The 22,342-nt window shown below is 39.9% G+C and overlaps 1 protein-coding gene and 1 long non-coding RNA gene across 10 annotated transcripts in view; one reads left to right on the forward strand and one right to left on the reverse strand.

Moving 5' to 3' along the window:
• Window positions 1–269: 269 nt before the first annotated feature.
• LOC140501800 (uncharacterized) lies at window positions 270–20,682 on the reverse strand. Of its 2 annotated transcripts, none has more exons than XR_011966356.1 (2): window positions 20,524–20,682; window positions 270–838 (listed from the first exon to the last, which is right to left on the reverse strand). It is a non-coding gene; the product is annotated as an uncharacterized lncRNA (long non-coding RNA). The 2 variants fall into 2 exon arrangements; XR_011966355.1 differs by lacking the exon at window positions 20,524–20,682 and adding an exon at window positions 956–1,044.
• DAB2 (DAB adaptor protein 2) overlaps window positions 4,186–22,342 on the forward strand; it is a 65,552-nt gene continuing 47,395 nt past the window's right edge. For 5 of the 8 annotated variants that reach the window (XM_072605753.1, XM_072605761.1, XM_072605760.1 and 2 more), the window contains exon 1: window positions 4,186–4,751. The gene's annotated coding sequence lies outside the window, so the exon portion shown is untranslated. Of the gene's footprint in view, window positions 5,350–10,892; window positions 11,051–22,342 lie in introns of those variants that run through there. The other 3 variants (XM_072605754.1, XM_072605755.1, XM_072605756.1) reach the window with 3 other exon arrangements.

A 22,342-nucleotide genomic window follows, 5' to 3' on the forward strand; every position in this document is an offset into this window, starting at 1 on the left:
AGTCCTTGCCTTGAAGGAGTTTATATTCTTAAAAAAAAAAATCAAATGCTCAAGGTATACAAAGAAGGTTAGGTTGATTTGTTTTCTTTTCAAAAGAGTGGAAAAGATCCAAAGAGTTGCCTCTCCTAGCCATTAAACAAATCTCCTGGAGATGCACTATTTTGTATCATTTACCCAATAGATCATATCATATAAGGACAATAATCTTGGTGTAATATGAATGACACCCCATTTCTGCACTGTTTGTGACAAAGGAATGAACTAATGAATGAAAAACTGAAAAGGCATTTATTAAGCACTTACTATATATGGAACACTGAGTTAAGTGCTGGGGACCTCAATAGAAGAGAAGTTCTCAAGGAGCACCCATTCTAATGGGAAGAGAGCAGTCTCAGAGGATTCAATTGCAAATAACAGTTAAAAGGCAGACGGACCAGTCCAGTGATGTTTAGAGAAAAATGGTGATATATCCTTTAATGTTAGTTGCATTAATAAAATCATTTCCATACCCAGGATTAAAGCATTTAATAGTTCCAAGAGCCTTGGGGGCAAGAATTTTCTCTTCCCGGTCTTCTGGGTCCAGAAGTGCTGAGGGGATGGGGCTGCAGCCCATCCGGAGGCAGTCTCCTTAAGGAAAGCTTCCCTGCACATGGTGGACAATAGTTGCAGACAACAAATTGGAAACAGAGCCAGTGGTACGGGGAAGAGGAACAGGTGGCGGGTATTCCAGGGAATCTTCGCCTCTGAATTCTGGGCTCTCTCCACTGAGGTCTCAGGGAAGGTGGTGCTCAAAATGGTGTTCATAGTCTTGTCACCTCCTATCTCTTTTCTGCTTCAGCTGGGAAAGAAAAAAAGTTATATTACCTGCTGTATTCTCAGACTCCAGTCATTCATTCCTTGTTAACTGGAAAATCTGTAGCTGCCAACAAGGCCTCCAGGAGCACAGACAGCTTACCTTTTGGCAAATTCCAAAGTACCACTTAAAATTCACAAGGAGCTGCAGAATCCAAAGGGGGAGGGAGGAGAGGAGAAAAGCACTAGGGTTTTTTACGCAAAAGGTAGGGGGAAAGTTTAATTATGGAAGAGACACACACATAGTATAACCCACAAATGTAGCAGTGCTGTGGAAGCACATTCCAGCAAAATCTTAAAAGATTACTTTAATAATAAACCATGCATTCTTCAGCAAGCCATCCCAGGATTAACCACCCCCTTCCCTCTGCTGGAAGCAGTGTTTTCAGGCCAGGGTTGTACAAGGGGTAGTGTCATGCAAGGTCTATACTTTTCAAAGTTTGCACATAATCTTGACCACCTCCTTTTTACAAACCTGAATTTCAGTGTGGTAAGAAAAGACTGTGGTTTAGACAGAGTTAACATCTGGAAAGGCAACCCCAGAACAAGCAGTGGTGAGATTTTCCAGATGTAAGAAAGATAATTTTAGACCTGCTGAAAAGTGATTTGCCTATTGTGGCATAAGGCAATATAGCACCAAATCAAAAAAAGAGTTAATTTTTTTTTCTTTTTTCCCCAAACATGGGTAGGACACTGAATCTCTGCCAGAAGTAATATCAGAGCACTACAGATATAAAAAGGCATTCTGACTCCATTGCTGACTTCCCACAAAAAAATACTAAGTTAAAAAAAAACTAAGATGCTCATTTTACGTTGTTCAGGTGGGCCAACTGCAAATAAATGAAAGAATTTTCAATAAAAGCCTGCTTTTGATATTGCAGTTTATTAGAAAGTAAGTATGCTGTAATGAAAAGAGCCACAGGTTTGGAGCCAAAAAACCTGAACTCTGCTCCTTGTCACCTGTATGCCCTTGAGCAAATCATTTCCCTTCTCTGGGCCTCAGTTTCTTCAATTGTAAAATGAAAAAATTAAGAATAGACGATCTCTTAAGTCCCTTCCAGCCATAAATCCTGTGGTCCTAAATTATTGTTTTCTTACAGGGGTTTTTTGCCTGACCCTGAAAATAATCCCTTTGTTACCTTTTCCAAGAAGTAATACTTGAGTAAAAAAGTAAAAATGTTGGGTTGTTTCTGGGTTTCAAGAAAACATTTCAAATTCAAAAAATAAGATTCCTTCCTTTAAGACAGTTAAGTCATTCTATTTTTTATGAAATAAAAAGGTCCTTTTCTCTGTTACTTGTAAAAAGTTAATAAACTGGGAGATGATTTAATGGCAAGTGCTGAACTTTGGGTCAGGAGAAACTTAGATATAAATACCACCTCCATCCACCATGGACAGGGAACTCATCTTGCCAGGGAGACTTAGTTTCCTCATCATTACTGATCAAACAATATTCTCATCAAATACTATCAATATCATAATACTACTTGAAGAACCCATTTCACAAGGTTGTTGTGAATTAGGAAATTTTTTTGAAATATGCACAGAAGAGCTTTGTAAACTTTTGAGTATATATGTGTGTGTATATGTATAGATACATATACACATACGTATATTTGTGCACATATGCCACACCTACCATCACTACTATTATTATCACTTAAAATATAAAGAATGTATAATGATGTGTCCTGAAACATAACAAAATTGAAAATCTCTACAGTTACATTTGAATACTTAATAGGGCTGAAATTGCTATATCTAGCATGAACTGAGTAATAACCATTTAAACATAGCAAGTTTGAAATTACAAGTGGAAATACATCATTTCTTGCTTTCTCTTGTCCTCCTAACTGTCCCCCCTCCCCCAAGATGAAAGTTGGGGCCAGTACCAGCAAGTGTAAGGTAAATTATCCTACCCAGCTATGCTCCTCCACCTCATTCCTGACCCTCTTCTCCACCCCTGCACCCTTGCTATTCCAAGCTTGACCTACTTCAGAGAGGAGATTGCCAGTCACACTGAGCTACCCCAAATTACAAAGCGGTTTTATAGTCAGGACTAAGCTAAGACCACAAAACACATATTGCTTGTGACTTGAGCCAGAGTTGACCCTACTTCCTCCTCCCCAGTCTTCCTCCAGAGGTGAAATGCACATCCACTATTCACTAGGTTATTTGGTCAATAAAACAAAATAATCCTCTCTTAGCATAGTTTCATATTACCTAAGTTACCAAACATTGTCAGACTTGGCTTTGATAAAAAACAGAGAGAACAAAAAGAGAAAAATGAATTTAAAAACGTTTTTCATATGGAATATCTCTTCAGATAATGATTTAGTAATTTGAAGTAGTTATGTTGATATTTCATGTTGATGTATAGTAGACACATTCCAAAGCATACACAATAGTTTGTGTGGGGGAGGGGGAGGGAGTATGACACTTTAAATAAGTTGCATTAATTTAATAAAATAATTGGAAAGACTACATCAAACGTTTTAAAATGCTATGTAAACTGACATGATGATACATTATTATTGTCTAAGGCATTCTTCAATTCAACTTCTAGTGATGTGGGCTGTGTGTCAGCTTTACAACATTATTCGGTAACTTTTATACCAGTTTCCCTAAAGTTGAAACTTTTTTTCATCCTTGATATAAATCCAGCTTTATGAATAAAGCAAATACATTTTTACATGCAAATCCATTCTCTAGGACTATACATTATTTCCATATATTATTATACAGCTTGAAAAATCTCAAAGAAAAAAACCTATGTGCGTGTATGATCAGGAGACCCCTTCATAGAATTAGTGTCCCCCTTCCACTCTCCGATATTTCCTCGAGAGAACTGAAGGACTCACCAAATCAATCAGAAGTTCCTTGGGATGTCTTCAGTACGTCTGACTTTATAATATCCATACATATATACAGACACAGAGTATTATACAGAGTAGCGTTCTATAAATCATCTCATTTTTTATTGATACAGTGCACATATACTGTTTAGGTTACAAATAAGAGGGGGAAATTGTTTATAAAGGATATATGGGGAGGAAGGATGTTTTTTGTTATGCCTATACTTATAATATCATTCTGTGCTTGTGCATACACACATACATGGAATATGTCTTCTGAATTTGTGCTTATGTATAAATATATTTGCATAGATTTATATTACAAACCACACACACACACACACACACACACACACACACACACACACACACACACACACACACACACACACTTCCTTAAACCCATCCACTTTTGACTGGAGGATTGTTCTTGAAAGGCGCAGAGCCTCTTTAAAGGCTCTGATTGTATTCAATAGGTGCGAGGTCCCACTTCCACTGGCCCGAAGACAGGATTGCAGACACTCTTTTGTTGGAAGGGCCGTACAGCGCTAGGCTGAGCTCATTTGCCACATCACCTCGAGCTGCAGCGGAGGGGTACAAGTAGTCCTCAACTCCCACTCCTAATCCTTTACCTGAAATGTTCCTCTGGGGCCTTGTTACATCGGACCCCAATAGAAATCTCACTGTACCTAGAGCTAGCTGCTTCCCCTGCCCCCAACTGAGTCCCAGCGCGGCAGGGAAAGGAGATCCTCTGGCGGCTTAGGCAGGAGTTCATAAACAGTTAAGTTTGGAAGACTCAGCAGACACGTTGAGGGGGAGTAACCAAGCTGGAGAAGCAAAAACATCACAGCGCATTCCTGGGGAGTCCTCAGCTGCCAGCATCTGATTAGAACCATATCTCTCCCTGGGAGTGGCTAGCTCCGCTCGGGAGTCTAGCGTACAACCAAGTATTTAACCGGCCCGCGGGCTTGGCCAGTCCGCCCGGTGGAGGGTTAGGGAGCAGTGGGGAGAGAAATCATGCTCGGAGCCCAGCGGAGCTAGTTTGTGAGTAGCATTTTCCCCCTTTTCTCCCCTCTTCCTTCCCTTCCCTTGCGCTCCGTTTTCACTCCTTGGAGGTCCGGAGCTGGGCTCGGGCTCGGGTTTTCCGGCCCTCTTGGGAGCGCAGGCTGTGGGGAGCGATCTGAGCGAGAAGGCGGACGACGTGCGGGGGAGCGGGCGGTCCTGTAGCCTGGCATGGAGACGGGGCTGGTGGTGAATGAACTCACCTTGGGAGCTGTGCGGAGAGGGAGCCAGACGGGGAAGGAAAGTGACCCGAAGTCCCTGACTGCCTTGGCCGGGGAAGGGGCCGGCGGGCGCCGCGGCTCTTAGAAAGCCCTCCTCGTTGGGGTGGCTTCTCCTTCCCCCGATGGCTGCCTCGTGAGCTCCCCGACGTGTTTGGTTTTGCTCGCTGCCTAACAAAGAGGGAGCGCCGGATCGGGGAGGCTCCGGGGCTGCCCAGCTAGCAGTGACAAGCGCGGGGACCGAGCCTTCTTGAACTTTGTCTCGCTCTCTCGCGGCCGTGGTTCCTAAGACAAAGCTGCCGGAGGGACTGGCCCGACCAGCCTCCGGGCTGGGGATGGGTGGGCTCTCCGGGCTGGAGAAGGTGAGTGGAACGGAACGGGGTTAAAAAAGCAAAAGCCTCGGCGGCCAGCTCTACACGTAGCGGTTTTCACGGTCACTTGGTGCTAGGTGTCTCTTTTTCACATCCCCACAGGCTACGGCGGGCTTTCTGCCTTCCTTCGTAGGGCTCAGAACTTTGCTGAGATTATTATTTTTAACGACTGAAGCCTTAACTGGAGGGAGGGAATTCTGGCAACCCCTCCCAAATGAAACGTGAGGTCCAGAAACTAGCTTCTCCATGCCAATGAATAAGTTTAATATGGCAGAAGGGAAAGGCAGGCAGACACCGGTGGAGAAGGGGGGCTTAATCTTGGGTTTTACAATGTCCGCATTGCCATAGAAAGTCCTTGATGGGACTTCTTGGCCCCTGTCTACGGTGGGGGGAGGGAACAAGCAAGAATAGCCAGGACAGAACCTGAGAAGTGCTGGGGGAAATCATACCCCAAGTATCGGATTCACTGTCTTAAGTAGCTTTTCTTAGAATAAATGATATATAAGTATGCTTTTCTGATAGTTTCTCCAGCATAAGCTTTCCTACCCGCATTGGAAAGAACATGTGCCAGGGTTGTTGGTTTTTTTCCCCCTTCCTCTTTTAAAATGGAGAGACTGGGAGGGGAACCTATATAGAAACCACCAGAAAGATTGCTGACACTTGGGATCTAAGACAAGCATCTTAACAACAGAAGCCTTGTCGTGACTCCACATTAATTTGTTCTGGGCCCTGCCGCTACTCTGAGGTGGGTTTCAATCAAAAGGAGGGAGATAACATTTTTATGGAGCCTGAAAATACAGGAGATCTTTTTGGCTTCTTCCTTAATCCTTTTTGGGAATGGGAGGGGAGAGTCTGGCGAACAACAAGGTGGATACTCAAGATTAATAAAACAAAATAAGCTAGTCAATCCTCTCCTAAGAAGGCAGAATGAAAAGATTACTGAGCAGTTTAATAGTCCCTTTTAAGGTAGATGCTCTTTGTTGCTGACATCCTCTAGGTAATTTTTCCAAATTCCTCATTACTCACCTACTCCCTCAAGTGTGTATGTGTGGCTTTGTGTGCATGTGCATGTGCAGATGTATGTGACTATGTACCTTCCCTCACCCCATCTAGTCAACTTTTTAGAGCAGTTAGGCCCAGGAACATCAGATATGGGAGGGGAAGTGTTCCGATATATATGTTAAATGACTTGTTTAAAATGCAACTAGTGAAAAATAGACTTTAAAGTAACTGCTGGACTCAAGGTCTAGTTTAAGAGTGAAAATCTAAACTTCCCTGCAGTTGTATTCTTCAAGTTCTATGAATTCTGTCACTTGCCTGCGTGACCTTGGGCAAGTCACTAAAGGTCCTTGGTCTTCCATTTTTCTGGGTTGTAAAATGAGGGAATTGGACTAGATGATGTCTAAGTCTTTGATTCGTGTCTTGAATCATTCTGTTTCTTTATATTCTCAGTGGCTTCTAAGACAATTCACTGGTATGAAAGGGATGCTGGCGACTTCTGGGTCCTGCTGACTGGCTAGCTGGCAACATCATTTATTGGGCTTCTAAGTCATGCCTCTTACCTAGAGATCAAGAAGAAGGCAGGAAAACACATGCTTAGCAGTTTGGATTCTGGCTAGGAATATGTTTGGGGGAGACTTGGACCTCTTCACAAGGCAGTGACTATGGTGGTATTTTTTTTTCATTCCTGTCACTTGTTGGTAAGCTTAAATTTAGCACTACTAAACTGCCTGTCCTTCATGGGTTTAGCTTGTGGCTATGATCTCCTCTACTTTAAATCTCAGCCTTTCAGACGTAACCTCCTCTGGTCCTGTTTAGTGGTTAAAAATGAAGATGTTGAAATGATCAACCATGTGGAGGGAAAAGCTCATTTCTAGTACACTCTAAAAACTCAGCAGTGGTTGGACATTGCCCTACTGGTCTTTAGAACAAAGCTAGAGAAGCTTAGGGCCTGACTGACTTGGAAGACTGAGCTGGTTGCTGCAGAAACATGCAGTTGTCTGTTCTTCTGAGCGAGCATAAGCAGAATGGCAATATGAAACACCTGAGTTACAGAATGTGGTATTTTAAAATGCTCTCTGTCTCTGCAGTGTAATACTAAGGTTGAGCCAGTGCCATAGCTATTCCAGAGTTGAAAGAAAGTCTCAACCAGATACTTAAATTAGCTATGATGGTAGGGGTTGGTGTGCTTTGGATACATGGGTTGTTTGTTCTTAAATAATGGATCTATGCGCAAAGAAAACTAATGGCTGCATTAGGAATCCAAGAAGTCAAGCACTGTAATCTATTAAGGAGGTCGTAGGATGAGAGAGGGGGCATGCCTTTAGATTTCAAGGTGGCTAAATGGTCAGCATAGCTATTGGGACCGTACTATTCTAGTTTTGTTGTGGTGGTTGTTGTTTTAGAGCTGGGAGGAACTTAAGAGTGCTGGATTGAGAGTAAAAGGGTGTATAATCAAATCAAAGCTCTGCCTTTGTGATTTGGGGCAAGTTACCATCTCACTGGGTGGGCCTCAGTTTCCTTCTCTGGAAAATAAAGTGATTGAATTGAATGACTTCTAAGGGACTAAGTCCCTTCCAGCTCTATATAACTTTATGAATCCCCTTCATTTTAAATATAAAGAAGCCATGGCCCAGAGAGGATGACTTGTTAGACCATGGAAGAGCCAAGAACCTAACTCCAAATGTCATCTAACTCCAGATCCCAGAGAGGATGACTTGTTAGACCATGGAAGAGCCAAGAACCTAACTCCAAATGTCATCTAACTCCAGATCCCAGAGAGGATGACTTGTTAGACCATGGAAGAGCCAAGAACCTAACTCCAAATGTCATCTAACTCCAGATCCTTTGCTCTTTCAAAGACCTCATGCAGTCTCTTTATCTTAATGCAGTAAGGATCGCATGTCAGTGCCTGGAAAATAGGAAAAGGAGTGTAATAGAGGCAAACCCGCCAGAACATGTGTGGAGCAAGAAACCACCACCACAGACATACACACATGGACACACACGCACTGCACCACACTATACAACTAAATAAAAGCTATTCTTTGCAAAATACTCATTTTATGGAGGCTCCATAATCAGGCATCCTATATCACTGAATAAAGCCAAGCATTCAAACATTTTAATATAAACAAGGCAAGAAGATTTGTCCTTCCCCACTTTGGTACAAACCAGACAAAAAGTCTCTCTGCTTGTGGTTCAAAGGACTCTTCAAGGTCTAAGTCATCTTTTCTACTTACATTTTGCCATTTTCTCTTCTCCCCTACACCTACCTCTGTAGCTACATGCAGAGAAAAAACAAGTCCCTTGTCCAAAAACCTGCAGTGTACAGAAAGAGTGAGGAAACGGGGACCACCCATATTAATTGCAATGACTAGGCTAGCCATCTGTGGAGTGACGGGCTGCCTACACAGCAGGGCACATGGCCAAGGATAGCTCCTTTGCATGCATCCCTTTCTGAGCCTTGAAGAAAGCCTGTTACTCCAGAGTCAGAGGGAGTCCGAACAAATCACTTCCTGACCTAAAATGAGAGTGACACTTTTGGCAAGGGGAACTAGAATCTCCATTCCTCTGTCCATTACACACACACACACACACATACACACACACACACACACACACACACACACACACACACACACACACACACACCCCTCCTTTGTTTTATTACTCTTCATAATGATTTTCCTTTCTAACAGAAAACCTTTTAACAAACAAGATGGAAAAGATCACCAAGAGAATTCTGGGACCAAAATTAAAACTGCCCTGATGAGAGAAAGGGCCTTTGGGCTAAGCCCCACTCCCATAATTTGTACAAAGTGTACCTAATGACTTTAGAGTACCTTTTGGATTTGATTGAAAGACACTGGTACTTAGAAGGAGCAGCTGGGTCCATGCTTACATTTTGGAGTCAGGCAACAAGTTAAACTGTATTGAAGGCATAAGGAAGCAAAAATCTGAAAGAACTGGGGCTGAGCCAAGAGTAATCCCTGGGAGAAGGTGAAGAGTAACTTCCCAGAAAGTTAGGTAGGAGAGGTTTTCAAGTTCAGGGAATCTTAGAGATGTGTCCTTAATAGCCCCCCTCTAATTGGTTAAGGCTATGTAATCACACTCAAGCTGGCGAAACTGGCTGTGTCACTCCGAAGTTGATGTGTTACAGCCCCTATGTTACTCCATGTGATTGCCGAACCATCCGAAGCACACAACTTAACACAGCCAGACTGCTTTGTCATCTTTCCAGCATTGAAATCTTTCTCACCCTCCTTTTCCTTTGTGGATCAGCTGTAACACTTAGCGATACTGACTGACTTCACTTCTAAGGAGAGAACAGACTGAGAGAGAAAGGAAAACAAATCTTGTTAGGAAAAATGCCAGAGGTATGAGTGATAGTCCTATATGGGAGGAGAGTAGCAAACTGGATGAATTTAGATCACCAAAAACATGATGAGGCAACAAAAAAGTGCATTTAAGGTTATTCTAACTTAAACCTAAAATAAGCCCAAAACTGTACAAACCACAAATTCAAGCACTGACTTTTACCTCCTGTCTTCCTCTTCCCCTTCCCCCTCCACCTCTGCATGATGGCATGTCCCTAGCTAGAGGGAAATGTGTGTTACTTCATTTCTTAGTATTAGAGATGCCAGTGCCATTTTACTCCTTTAGGAAGTTTGGGGCGAGGGGGATGGAGGTGGTATTATACAATATGTATTCAATGGTATGGTTTTAGCTTTTTGGGGATGAGGCAATAAGAAAAGTTGTAAACTAGCTTCATGATTTCAGTTGGCACAGGGAACACCACATTAGAAAATTTCCTCTACTGCTAAAGATTGGCATCTGTTCTGTCTTAAAGGGTTGCCTGGGCTACTGAGAAATCCCATGATTTGCCCAGGGTCCCACAGCTAGTATGTGGGAGAAATGGTAGCAGAAATTGATTTTTTCTCTCTGTCTCTCTCCTCCCCCCAGAAGTTATTGACTTTCATATCCAATGATATATCTCTTTAAAGTTTGCGTAACAAAGTATTTTTGTCCCCATTTTGTAGAACATAGATGCATAATTTACTGACTTTCTGGAAGGATTAGGACCTTTATTTTGATGATTCCAAGCTCAGGACTTGGGTTAGGAGAGAGAGAGAGAGAGAGAGAGAGAGAGAGAGAGAGAGAGAGAGAGAGAGAGAGAGAGAGAGAGAGAGAGAGAGAGAGAGACAAGCACAGGATTTGGAGTTGGAGAAACAAGGTTCAGATCTCAGCTCTACCACCTATTACCTCTGTGACCTTTAGTAAATCACTTAACCTCCTAGGGCTCCAGTTCTTCTCATCTGTAAAATTAAGGGGTTGGACTAAATGACCTCCAAGTTTCCTTCCAGCTCTAAATCTAAGATCTATGACCTCCAGTAGAATAGATAACTAAATCATGATCTCTAATCTGCTTTCAAATATGCTTTGGAGGGAGGGGAGAAGGCGGAGTTTGGGTTATTTAAAAAAAAAAAACCATAGTGGTAGTATTATAATAGTCAAAGAAGAGTTGTGAGACCAACTCATTGCTTTCTCCTGCCGCTCCCTAATCTGTGTGTCCTGGGGCAAGTCATTTAGTTGTTCTTTCTGCATCATCAGCAAAATTAACATAATACTCTGTGTACCTCACTGGGAGACATGAAAGAATGTATATGAAGTTACAATACAAGCCAAAAAGGTAAGGTTTTTTGGTTTTGTTTTGTGACTATTCTGACTCCTCCTATCAACAGGGATAATTACCTAGAGGTGGTATTCCATGTTAAAGTATGGTGCACTAGGAAATTGGAAATCTGGACAATTTGGCTTTTCTAAAGAGCAATCAGACTCATTTATTATCAAGTGCCAGGCACCGTGCCAAGGACTGGGGATACAGTTTGGACTAACCACCCTATGGGGAGTAGGGAGGTGAATATTTCAAGGGTGTCTAAATCTGTTTAAAAATAGGGCTCTGCTAGAGTTAAAAAAAACCAGCATGCCTGGCATTCCCAATAGACTTTCTACTATTCCCCTCACAGTGGCAGCTCATGTTCAACCACAGATAGGAGATGTGCCAATTTCATACTCCATCAGCTCTTGACAATGTAGGAATGGCAGACAAGAGACTAAAGTAGGCGTCCTTTCCTGGCATATTTGATATTCAATTCAACAAATTCTTCTTAAGTGCCTACACTGTTCAGAGCATGGTTCTAGGAACTACAGAGATAGAAAGTGTAGAAATTTCATGATCCCTGCCATCTTGGCACTTAAGAGTCTAGAGTTTAATTGCTAGCTCAGCTAGCTTCATAAGTTGTTCCTATTACAAAATTCGTGTTTCTTGCATGTGGTGTAATCTTTTCTTGAATGGTGACTAACCTGAGTTTCTTAGCATTATACAGAATAATTTGAGAATTTTGCTAAGCCCCCCCCCCCCCAAAAAAAACCCAAACCCCCCCAAAAATCCTTGGACCTCTTTGGCATTACATTTCCAAAGGGGAATAAAGCATTCATGATTAGAATATAGGCTCTAAACCCCGTTGAAGTCAAGTATAATATCCTAATCTCTTCCTCTCCCTTCAGGTTCAGCACTAGGCTTTGCAGTAATACATGCTTAATAAGTGACTGTTGAATCAATAACTTTCATTATTAAATACCTAATGACTTCAGCTGCAATGATATGAGGAAGAATATGTTCTTTACTCCTCCAGTAAGTACATCAAAATTAGGAACTTCCATTTTTTAGATGATTTACACCAGTTACCTATCCATTAATCAACCTCATTCCCTGTGGCTTTGAACGTCTTAACTTCTCTCTTTGACCTCATTGTATATTACTTGTAACTCTTTTTGTATGTCATGGACCCTTTTGGCAGTTGGGTTAAGCTTATGGGCCCCCTATTATCTTCAGGATAATATTTTTAAATGAATAAAAGACAATATTCCAAAAAAAAAAAAACCCAATTATCTTGATACAATTACTAAAATATAAAAAAATTAAGTTTACAGACTTCAGCCTAAGGGCTTCTAGTACCATGAAATACCATGGGCTACTTTATCAAAACTCTGAAATGCTCTCCCTTTGGACAGCACGTCATCTAATTAGATGCTTTTCATTCTATTCTTAGAAACTTACTAAAGTATACAGTAATCGAAATAGTTATCAACTCATTTCCTTAATTTTTTTTCTTTATTCTTTGCTCTACTTTTTAATATTTTACGAGAAATACTCGTGGAAATGTTGTCATTTGGTTTCAGATACCTTGATGTTATTTATAATTTGTCAATTTGCTTTCATGAATTTGTTGACAAGAATGTTAGAAGCCCCTTGTGGTTAGCCCTGTACCCAGTCTACAGGTGCACAAGTGGTTTTTTCTTTTTGTTTTGCCCAAGGAGAAGCCCCACATCAAGGCTTTCTTAGCAGTTTAAATCTTCAGACACATCCAGAAAGTAATTCCAAAAAGCCTCCCCTTTAAAAGCATCCAGCAGATGTACAATAACACTAATCTCCTTAAACCAATGTGTCTTGTTAAAAGGCAGGGAATTCAGCTTAATGTAACCTCTCTTTAGTTTTCTGAGTATCAGCACAGATATGGGTGTTGCATCCATGTTATTGGTTCTGCTGGGAAGCCCTAACTGCTGAAAAGGCCATGTTCCTGTCAAAAGTATTAAAAGTCCTGCTGAACAAAGTGTCCAGATTAACATCTGGGATAGGAAAAATGTCTTGGACAATAATGATTCTTACATAATAAACTGGAAACTTACTATCTATAAAATTTCTTCTGCAGCCTACTGGTGATGTATACCCATTCAACTAATGTGTGAAATATCTATTATGCAGAGACTCTGTGCTAGTGATGGGAGGAGGTCTAAAGAAATTAAGGAGGCTGTAGGGAGGATGACAATCCCCAAAGCACATAGTATTTTTTTTCAAGTGCTATGTGAATAGTATGCCCAAAGGATTATAAGACTGCAGACATAAGAACTCACTTCTAGCTGGGATAGTCAGGGTGGTGGCATTTGAATTAGGATGAAATCATGATTTCAATAGGGGAACTTAACATCAGGAAGTCCTGGGTACCAGTCTTATTGCCAGTACTCATTATCTGGGTAAGGATGGCATTTCCGAGCTTTCATTTCTTCATTTATAGCATGAGGTACCTATAGGGACAAGATGTATGATTTCATTAGTATAAGGAATTTCTAGATGGAGAAACTCCCTTTACCAGTGGAATTTAGAACCTTCTCTTCAATTTATAACCTCTGTGCCTTAGGTAACTCACTAAGATTAGGTAATTTACCCACCTGTGTGCCTCAGGTAGAATTTAAACTCAGGTCTTCCTGACATTGAGGTCAGCTCTCTATGCACTATGTGGTTGGGAGATTATATGCAAATTACTAGAAAAGTGTCAGTTTCCTTATTAGATAGAAAAGAAGGTAGTTGGAAAATGGTATGAAAAAGGAACAAGCAGGAAGGAACTAAGTGTTTAAGGGACATATATGGATTTAATTCAATTAAGAGTATGAGATGGAAGCCTTGGACCAGATTGGGGAGAGCTTTGAATATCAACTTGAAGGTTGTACTTCATTTTTGTTATAGTCACGGGGAGTCACTTTTCAAGCAGCGAATCCATTCTGACTCATTGTGACATGCTAGTGTTAATACACCATGAATAGGAGTAAAACAGAGACTAACAGTTGTATGTTGTACTGCATGTTGGTTTCATGTTAGAAAAGTATCTTAATATCCAAGAATTCAATATTAAGAGTCCAACCCAAAATTTACCCCACTGTTTTAAGTTTAGCATTGGGCTAGGTACTACAAAAGAGACATTAAGAGTAAATCCTTTTCATAATATCTCATTTGAGTTTTTTCAAATACAGTTTGTGTAAAAGCCTTGTCATCCCTTATAGATTTAAATTCAAATGAAATACACGTAGGAAATTCAGTTATACAAGAAGGGTTACTACCCACAATAAAAGTCTGCTTGGCTACAAAAGAAAATAAAATGACTAGGGAATGATAACAATATTTCCAAAATCATATATAGACAAATGCTGGGGAAAATGGGTCAAGAAGGAACTTATAATCCAGATACCTCTTACCCAGAAAGGCTTCATAAAAAAAAAAAAAAGATATGACTCAAGAAAGATATTGAGGAATGTATTTGAGTTAGACATGTAGAAAGAGACCACATGAACAAAGGCATGGAGCTATGAAGAAATACATTCAGGAGAGGGGATGATCCTATATGTGTCGGGACATGTGGTTCCACAACCAGGAGAGTTTAAACTTGAGTTGATGGGGAACTATTGTAGAGAAGCGACATAATAAAACTGAGAGAGATTTTTTTCCCCTCAAATTACTTTGCTGCTTATTGTGATATGTTGTATCCCCACCTCACCCAATAGATTGTAAACTCCTTGAGGGCAAGTGTTATTTCATTTTTTTTGTACCATCAATACCTTATAAATAAATGACACTGATAAATTATTATTACTCCTCACAGTCAGAGAAAGTAGAGAACAGGATATAGCAGAGTAATATCCTGTCTCCCTTGCCCCCACCCAGTCTATCATGACAATCGAGGCATGAGGTACTCAGGTACACTAACTATGTGTCCTCAGGGTTTTTGTTTTTTTTCATTTTGAAATTGTCCATGCTACACTGGACAAATGACCAAGACTATCACCACAAGCAAAATCTCACCAAACAAGTATTTGCGTTCCTGTTAGGGTAGCACAGCAAGCACTCTGACACATCCAGGATGACCTGCTGGCACAGGTTCTTAGATCTGCTTTTCTAAAAGGAAAACAACTTTTGAAGGGTCAGCAATTTTCTTTAATCACACATACCAAAAGAGAAAGTGCGAGCAGAGAAATAACCAGTAGACAGAGCTTCTACCTCTCTGACCATAAGCAATACATACATCACAGATCAACAGACAGATCTAACTGACCATTACATACATACATAGTTACCAGAGAGAAACACCAATAACTGGATTTTCAAAGCCGGGGTGGGGGGGGAGGAGGGATGGGGTTCCTTAAAGGGTATCCAGAGTCTTATCTGGCACATGAACCTTTTCCCAAGCCCCCAAAGCAAAACCTCATCTCAAAGTATATATACACTTTTCAGAGCCAGAGCCTCGTGACCCAGTGCCTCATTAACAATCATCTAAAGGTGTGGGTCTTCCTACAAAAACAAGCTTTCTCCAGTGGGTTCCACCTGAGGCTTATTAATGGGCAGGAAAGATCTGTCATTAACATAAATCTCACTAACATTACAGGTAGATAGCACAAGCAATACAAAGTTGTGCAAGGCAATCTCTCTGCCCTCCATGGAGGTTTTAATCTAGAGAAGACATGACCAGATACTGTAGTTAGGTACCATGAGTGAAAGTTGAACAAAATATTATCACTGTCATGAGGAAGAAAAAGATTTGTGACTAATTTAGGGTAGTTGGGTTTTGTGAAGAAGAGCGGTCATGTAGCTATCTTAATTTGGACTAATGGATCTGAAATAGAACAGTTAGTAAAAATTCCATCACCTAAGTGTGCTTTAAACTCAATATTATACTTAAGTACAACCAAACAGACATTAGAAATAAACCAAAACCATAGATTCTATCCCCACCACCACCACCTGTTTTGTTTACCCCAACTAGGGAAGGATCTATTTGCTTAGTATATATCGAAAAGTTGGGACTTTGGTGTGATTATATACTCAATGTTCCCAGTAACTCTCATAGTGGAAAGAAAGGTTCTAGACTATCCTCCAGTCCAATGCAAGGATCCTCTCCAAAATCCCTGACAAATAAGTCAGCCTTTTCTTGAATACTTTTGGAGCCAGGAAGTTCATATCAGGACAATTCATTTAATTAGATATCTCTAAGGGGGTTTGGGGGTAGGGAGTAGACTTTTCCTCCTAGGTTAAATCAAAATCTGTTTCATCTTAAATTTGCCTTCTTGAACAATGTAATGGGTCTCCTTTCTTTGTGAGAGCATTCAAAGTAGTCCTTGGATCCTTGCTTCTTTAGTATATCCCCTAAATCCAAGTCTCTCCCAGTCTAAATTTCTTCAGCTATTTCTCTTTTAATAGTCTTTTCTCCTCTTACTTGATATTTTGAGAAATGCAGATATAGAACCACGGCTTTTTTTTTTAAATTTAGGGTTGAGAGCATTCAAAACATAGCCTGAAGAATTAATGTATTCCAATGTCCAAGATTGTGTAATTTGCTTCTCCTTGCCGAGGAGAATGACTTTTGTTTTGAAAATAACAGAATAAAAAATGAGTACCGGAGAATTGATGCCCAAGATAAGTGAAAAAGTAGTAAGAACAATGAGGTAGTAAGAGGTAAGTAGAAGTCTTTGATCAATTCAAGTCACCCAGCCAGAGTATTCCAATAGTAAAAGAAGTGACCTCCTAGCAGTAATATGTGAAAGATAGAACTGGAGAGAATCAAATGTCCTAATCCTGCACGCGCACGCACACACACACACACACACACACACACACACACACACACACAATTGGGGTGGGTGGAAATGACAAAACTGCAAACTATATTCCAATGAGATTGCTTTTGATTCCTGGAAAAGTTCTAGAATAGATCGTTAGAATAGGTGGTTAATGAACTAGAAAAGAAAAAAGTGATTACAGAGAAACCCAGCATGGTTCCATCAGGATCAGTTTATATCAGTCAAACCTTGTCTCTTTTTTTCTTAATTTTTATGGCATTATCAAACTAATGTAGCAGGAAAATGCCATATTCATTCATTTCCTGGCAGTGACATCACATTAGGAAAATAATAATAATTAAAATACCAATAATAAGCCAGGCATCATGCTAAACACTATGTATCTCATTTGTTCCTCACAACAAGCCTGGAAGGTAGGTGTTATTATTCCCATTTTACAGTTGAGGAAACTGAGGCAAACAGAAGCTAAGTGACTTGCCCAAGGTCACACAGCTGTTAAAGGTCTGAAGCCAGATTTGAATTTGCATCTTTCTGACTTGAGACTCAGCATTCCATTCACTGCATCACCCAACATCCAGCTTCAGTTGACAAGTTATCATAGGCTGACAGTGACAATCTTAAATTGTTACAACTATTACGTGGACTAGCATGTTCCAAGATCTTTTCCATTTAATTCACCCAATATACACAAGTAGATAAATCATATCACTGTAATTTCAATTAGATTTTTAGCAAAGTGATTCACAAAGTCAATCAGTAAGCATTTATGAGGAACCTCTTATATAATAGGCACTGTGCTAAGGACTGGGGGTAAAAGAAAAGGCAAAGATAGTCTCTGCCATATAGGAGCTCACAGTTGGCCACACAACTGTCTACAGAACAAATAGGAAGCAATCAACAGAGGGAAGGCATTAGAATTAAGAGACATTGGAAAGGATTCTTGTAGAAGGTGTGTTTGATATGATAAATTGTCATCCTAAAGACAGATACATGCCGCTACAGTTAGATTTGGATCTAGGTAAATAACAGAACTCCAAATTAGCCATCATTAATGATTTGGTATCAAGTTAACAAGAAGTCTCCAGTGGGGTCTCTATGGAATCTGTGCACTCAACCTAATCTGTTGAATACTTTTAGCAGATGGCAAAACTAGGAGAAATTACTAACCCACTTAGATGACTGAATCTAAAAAGATCTCAATAGGCTAGAACATTAGGCTGAATCTAGTAAGATGACTTTCAACAAAGATAACTGTACAGTCTTGGCTATAAAATAAAATCTGTTTCACAAGTACAAGATGAGGGAGGTATGATTAGACAGCAGTTCATGTGAAAAAATGGTTTGGGGGCTTTAGTGGATTTCAAACTCAATATAAGTTAGGAGTAGAGTATAACAGCCAAAAAGGACAATGCAATCTAAGGCTATATTTTTTTAAAATATTAAAAATAATTTAATACATAAGTCAACTTAATCTTTTCACAAGCATTTCTGATGCCAAGAAAAAACACGCAGTACCATACATACAGTGAGATGTTAGTATCCAAGTGTGGGCCCCTCACTATAAATGCAATCTGGTAGAAATACTGATATACTTCATTTCTAATTTACAAGGGCATTGTTTCCATGCCAATCACCTCAAAATTAAAATATATAAGTGTTGCAAATATAAAATAGAAACTGAATTTTAATGAGAAAAAAACAATTTAAAGAGCTTAAAATTCAAATCTTACATTTGCTTTTACCCTGGAGTAGATTTGTAACCCTTCTGTTTCTGTACACAGACATGGCAGTAATTTTTAATAATCTTTGTAGTTTTAGTAGCTTTGCTTATAAATCAAGCCTATAATGCTACATTTAGAGAGGCACAGATTCCAGGAATGAAGAAGTGATAAGCTTTCTGTATTCTCAGTCTTGTGGTGAATAGGGCACTGGGTATAGAAATGTGAGTTCAAATCTTGCCTCAGACACACCTTAGGCATATTAACAATATATTATTGTTACATATTATATTATATATTATATTATATAACATATTATATGAACAATAGTGCCTAGTTATTTTGGGGATCATATAAGATAACTAATACAAAGAGTTTTGTAAACTTTCAGGTAATATAAAGTAGCTATTATATTTAACCTCACTCAGCTATAGTTTCCCCATATGAAAATGGGGGAACCTCCCAGGGTTGTTGTGAGGATTAAATACTTTGCAAAGCTTAAAGCACTGTTTCGACAAAAATAATAGTAATAATAACTTACTACTACTACTACTCTACCTTGGTCAAACCACATTTGGAAAGTATTGTATTCTGTTCTGTGCACCACAATTTTGGAAGAATGTTGAGAATGTCCAGAGGACTGGAATGGAAAGGGCCTTCGAGGAAAGACTGGGGGGTTTAAGGATGGAGAGATGTTAATGATATGTCTTCAAAGCTTTGAAGTGTTATCACATGGAAGGCAGATGGGGCATTTTTGAATTGATTGATCCCAAGGGCAAATTTAGTGGTAATAGGTTGAAGTTGAAAAGTGCCAAATTTGAGACTGATGTCTGGGGAAATTTTTTTCATAGCAGTTAGTTGTCCAAAACTAGAATGTGCTACCTCAACCCTTCTTGAAGGTCTTCAAGCTAAGCAGACACTGGATAGTCACTTGCCAGGTGTGCTGTAGTGGAGATTTCTTTTAGGTGTGGGTTGAAATAAGGGTCCTGTCCAACTCTAAAACTTACCTAAAATATTAAGCATCTGCTTTGTGCAAGGCACTGTGTCTAGGCAAGAATACCCTTCAAATTAAGGAAAGCAAGTTATTGAGGTTACAGATATGCAACAATGTCTTGATAGATTTCTACCTTGCCTCAGATATTGATTTATTAAGTTAGGAAGGCCTGAAAAGTGATACCTTCTTGAGTACCTTTTGGCATGGCTATTGAAATCAATGGAACAGAAGGTGTTGGAACTTGTTAATTTGCCTGATGTCATTTGAAAATGATCCATGTCAATATTTTGTCACCTCCTAAATGGATAAAATTGCTAGGAATGGAATGAAAAATAATTCTCCATTTCAACTGCGCGGATGGTCCTAAACACAATACAATACCTTTCTACCTATGGGACAATGGCATTGTCAACATTTTGCCATACTTGCCAACAAATTAGTCTTCATTCTTATCACAAAAGCCAGTATGTACGTAAGCTACAGTGTTAGCTCTCTCCACATGTTATTCCAGATTGCAATAGAATTGTACTAACCAAATGCATCTTCAGTCATTTAAGGCCATTAGTGAGGGTAAAGGTCTAGTGGTGTAATCTGACATTTGAGGAGATAACAGAACTCCCATTGCCATCTCTTACATCTTTCCATAATTAGTGCTTCTTAGACTTACTTCTTTACTTAACAGTAAAGGAAAGTATTCATTTTGCCACAGCTTCCCTCTCTTCATTAGAACCATACATAAATCAATGGAAACATGGAGTGCCTTTGTGTCCTACCAAACTGAGAAACTGTAGCTAACAAGTGAAAACAGCATTAAGGAGCAAGAGGTGAAATGTCCATATTTACAATATCACATATAAGTCTTTGTGGTAGGGATCAGAACACTTCCAATGGAAAGCTTCAGCTTGACCTAGACTTTTGGTTTTGGGAGAGTAAGTAACTAATTAAACAGATCTATCTAAACGTGCCTCCAGTCAGGTAACTTACCATGAGCAGCTTGCAAATGCTTTTCTAGTCAATGTCCTCTGGGCTTGGGAAAGGAACATGAGCTGGGAGAATGAAATTGTCCAGGTGATGTTCTCTGTAAGCCTGCGAACACTCAGAAATAGCTCTTCTTTGTAGGGTAAACTCTCTTATCTGGAACATCTAGGGGAGTGGGGTGTTATGGTTAGTCAATTCCCATGCAAACTAGCAAGATCATTCAGATTCTCTATCAGCTAGAAAACTTGTTTTTCTTCCTCTCAAGAGGACGTTAGCCACATCCCTTTGGGAGTAGTATGACACTGTCAGATGTTGGGATGCCATCTAAGCTTACACCATGGAAGCAAAGGCTTTGACACTGATCAAACATGGCTTCAAACTCTTGACTGATCATATATTATATTATAATATATATTATATATTACATTATTATATATTACATTTTAATATATATTATAACCTTCCTTATATTGTAGAAGTGATGTTCTTTTTGGATGCTCTGAGTTTTATCAGTATTTTTTTCCATCAATACTACTCTTACATTTTGTTACAAGACAGACTGCGTTCACAAAGATTGTTTACTTTTGTGTGGATACACTTTAGTGAAACATTCATTGGGTGATCTGTTACATTAGCTACTTGTGTCACTCATGCCATCTGTTCACACCTCAAGTGGGAGTTACTCCAAAGAACTCAAGGTCTCATGAAGATGATTCTGCTTCAGTAGTAGATAGACAGTACAGCCACCCAATGTGAATTTGTCACTTCTTAGACGGACCAGAAGCAAATGTTTTTGTATCCTTTTTGAATTCATGCTTCCTACGCATAGCACTTGGCTCTCTTCCCTGCTTGAAAACCTGACCACTGCCTACAGGATAGAGTCTGAGCAGGAGAGACTTGGGTAATCTAATGCAAGTCTCTCTTTTTTTCCAGGTAAAGAAAGTGAGATCTCTGCAAGTCACTTAATTTTCCCAAATGTTTTCACTCAAGGGTGGTGGCAAAGATAAAATTAGAACCTAGAATCCCAAGTCATCTCCACTAGTCTTTCTTCTGCAATATGACAATTCAGTGAGGATTTACCAAGCATCTCTCAGGTGCTGCACTGTGCTACAAAGACAAAACTAAAAGCCCTCACCCTCAGGAAGCTTGTATTCTATTGGTGGAAACAACATATACAGAGTTAAATGCATTAAGAGGGAGATGAGAATTGATTTCCTGTTGCTAGTGGTACTTGAACTGAGCTTGGAGGGAAGCAAAGGATTCTATGAGGGATTACATGGGGAGGTTGCTTATGCAAAGGCACAGGAAGGAGATGGGGTATTACATATGAAAAACAGAAAGTGTTCCATTTTGGCTGGCATGTAGAATGTATGAAGATGGGAGGTGTATGATATCCTGTTATGCGTGATTTAGAGACACAGTGTGAAAGGTTTTAAAACTTAGAAGAGTAGATATTTTATCCTAGAAAAAAGAAGGGGCCACTGAAATTCCTTGATCAGGACAGTGACGTAGTCACACCTGTGCTTTGGGAACTTCAGTTTGGTGGTTCAGTTGAAGGTGGATTAGAGGGGTAGTGACTGGACATAGGGAAATTGATCAGGAGGTTGAAATTGTTCAGGTGAAAAGTGATCAGGGCCTGAATCAGGCTGGTTGTGATAGGAGTAGAAAGATGTTTTAGAGTAGAATTGACAAAATTTGGCAACTTATAGGTTGTGGGATGGGAGGAAGGGTTGAAGATGAGTTCTAGGTTGTGAACCCAGGTGATTTGGAAGGATGATGGAGTAAGGAAGTTAAGAAGGGAGGGAAAAGATAGTGCATCTTGTTT

Source organism: Notamacropus eugenii, chromosome 4 (genome assembly GCF_028372415.1).
Source record: "Notamacropus eugenii isolate mMacEug1 chromosome 4, mMacEug1.pri_v2, whole genome shotgun sequence".
NCBI lineage: Eukaryota > Metazoa > Chordata > Mammalia > Diprotodontia > Macropodidae > Notamacropus > Notamacropus eugenii.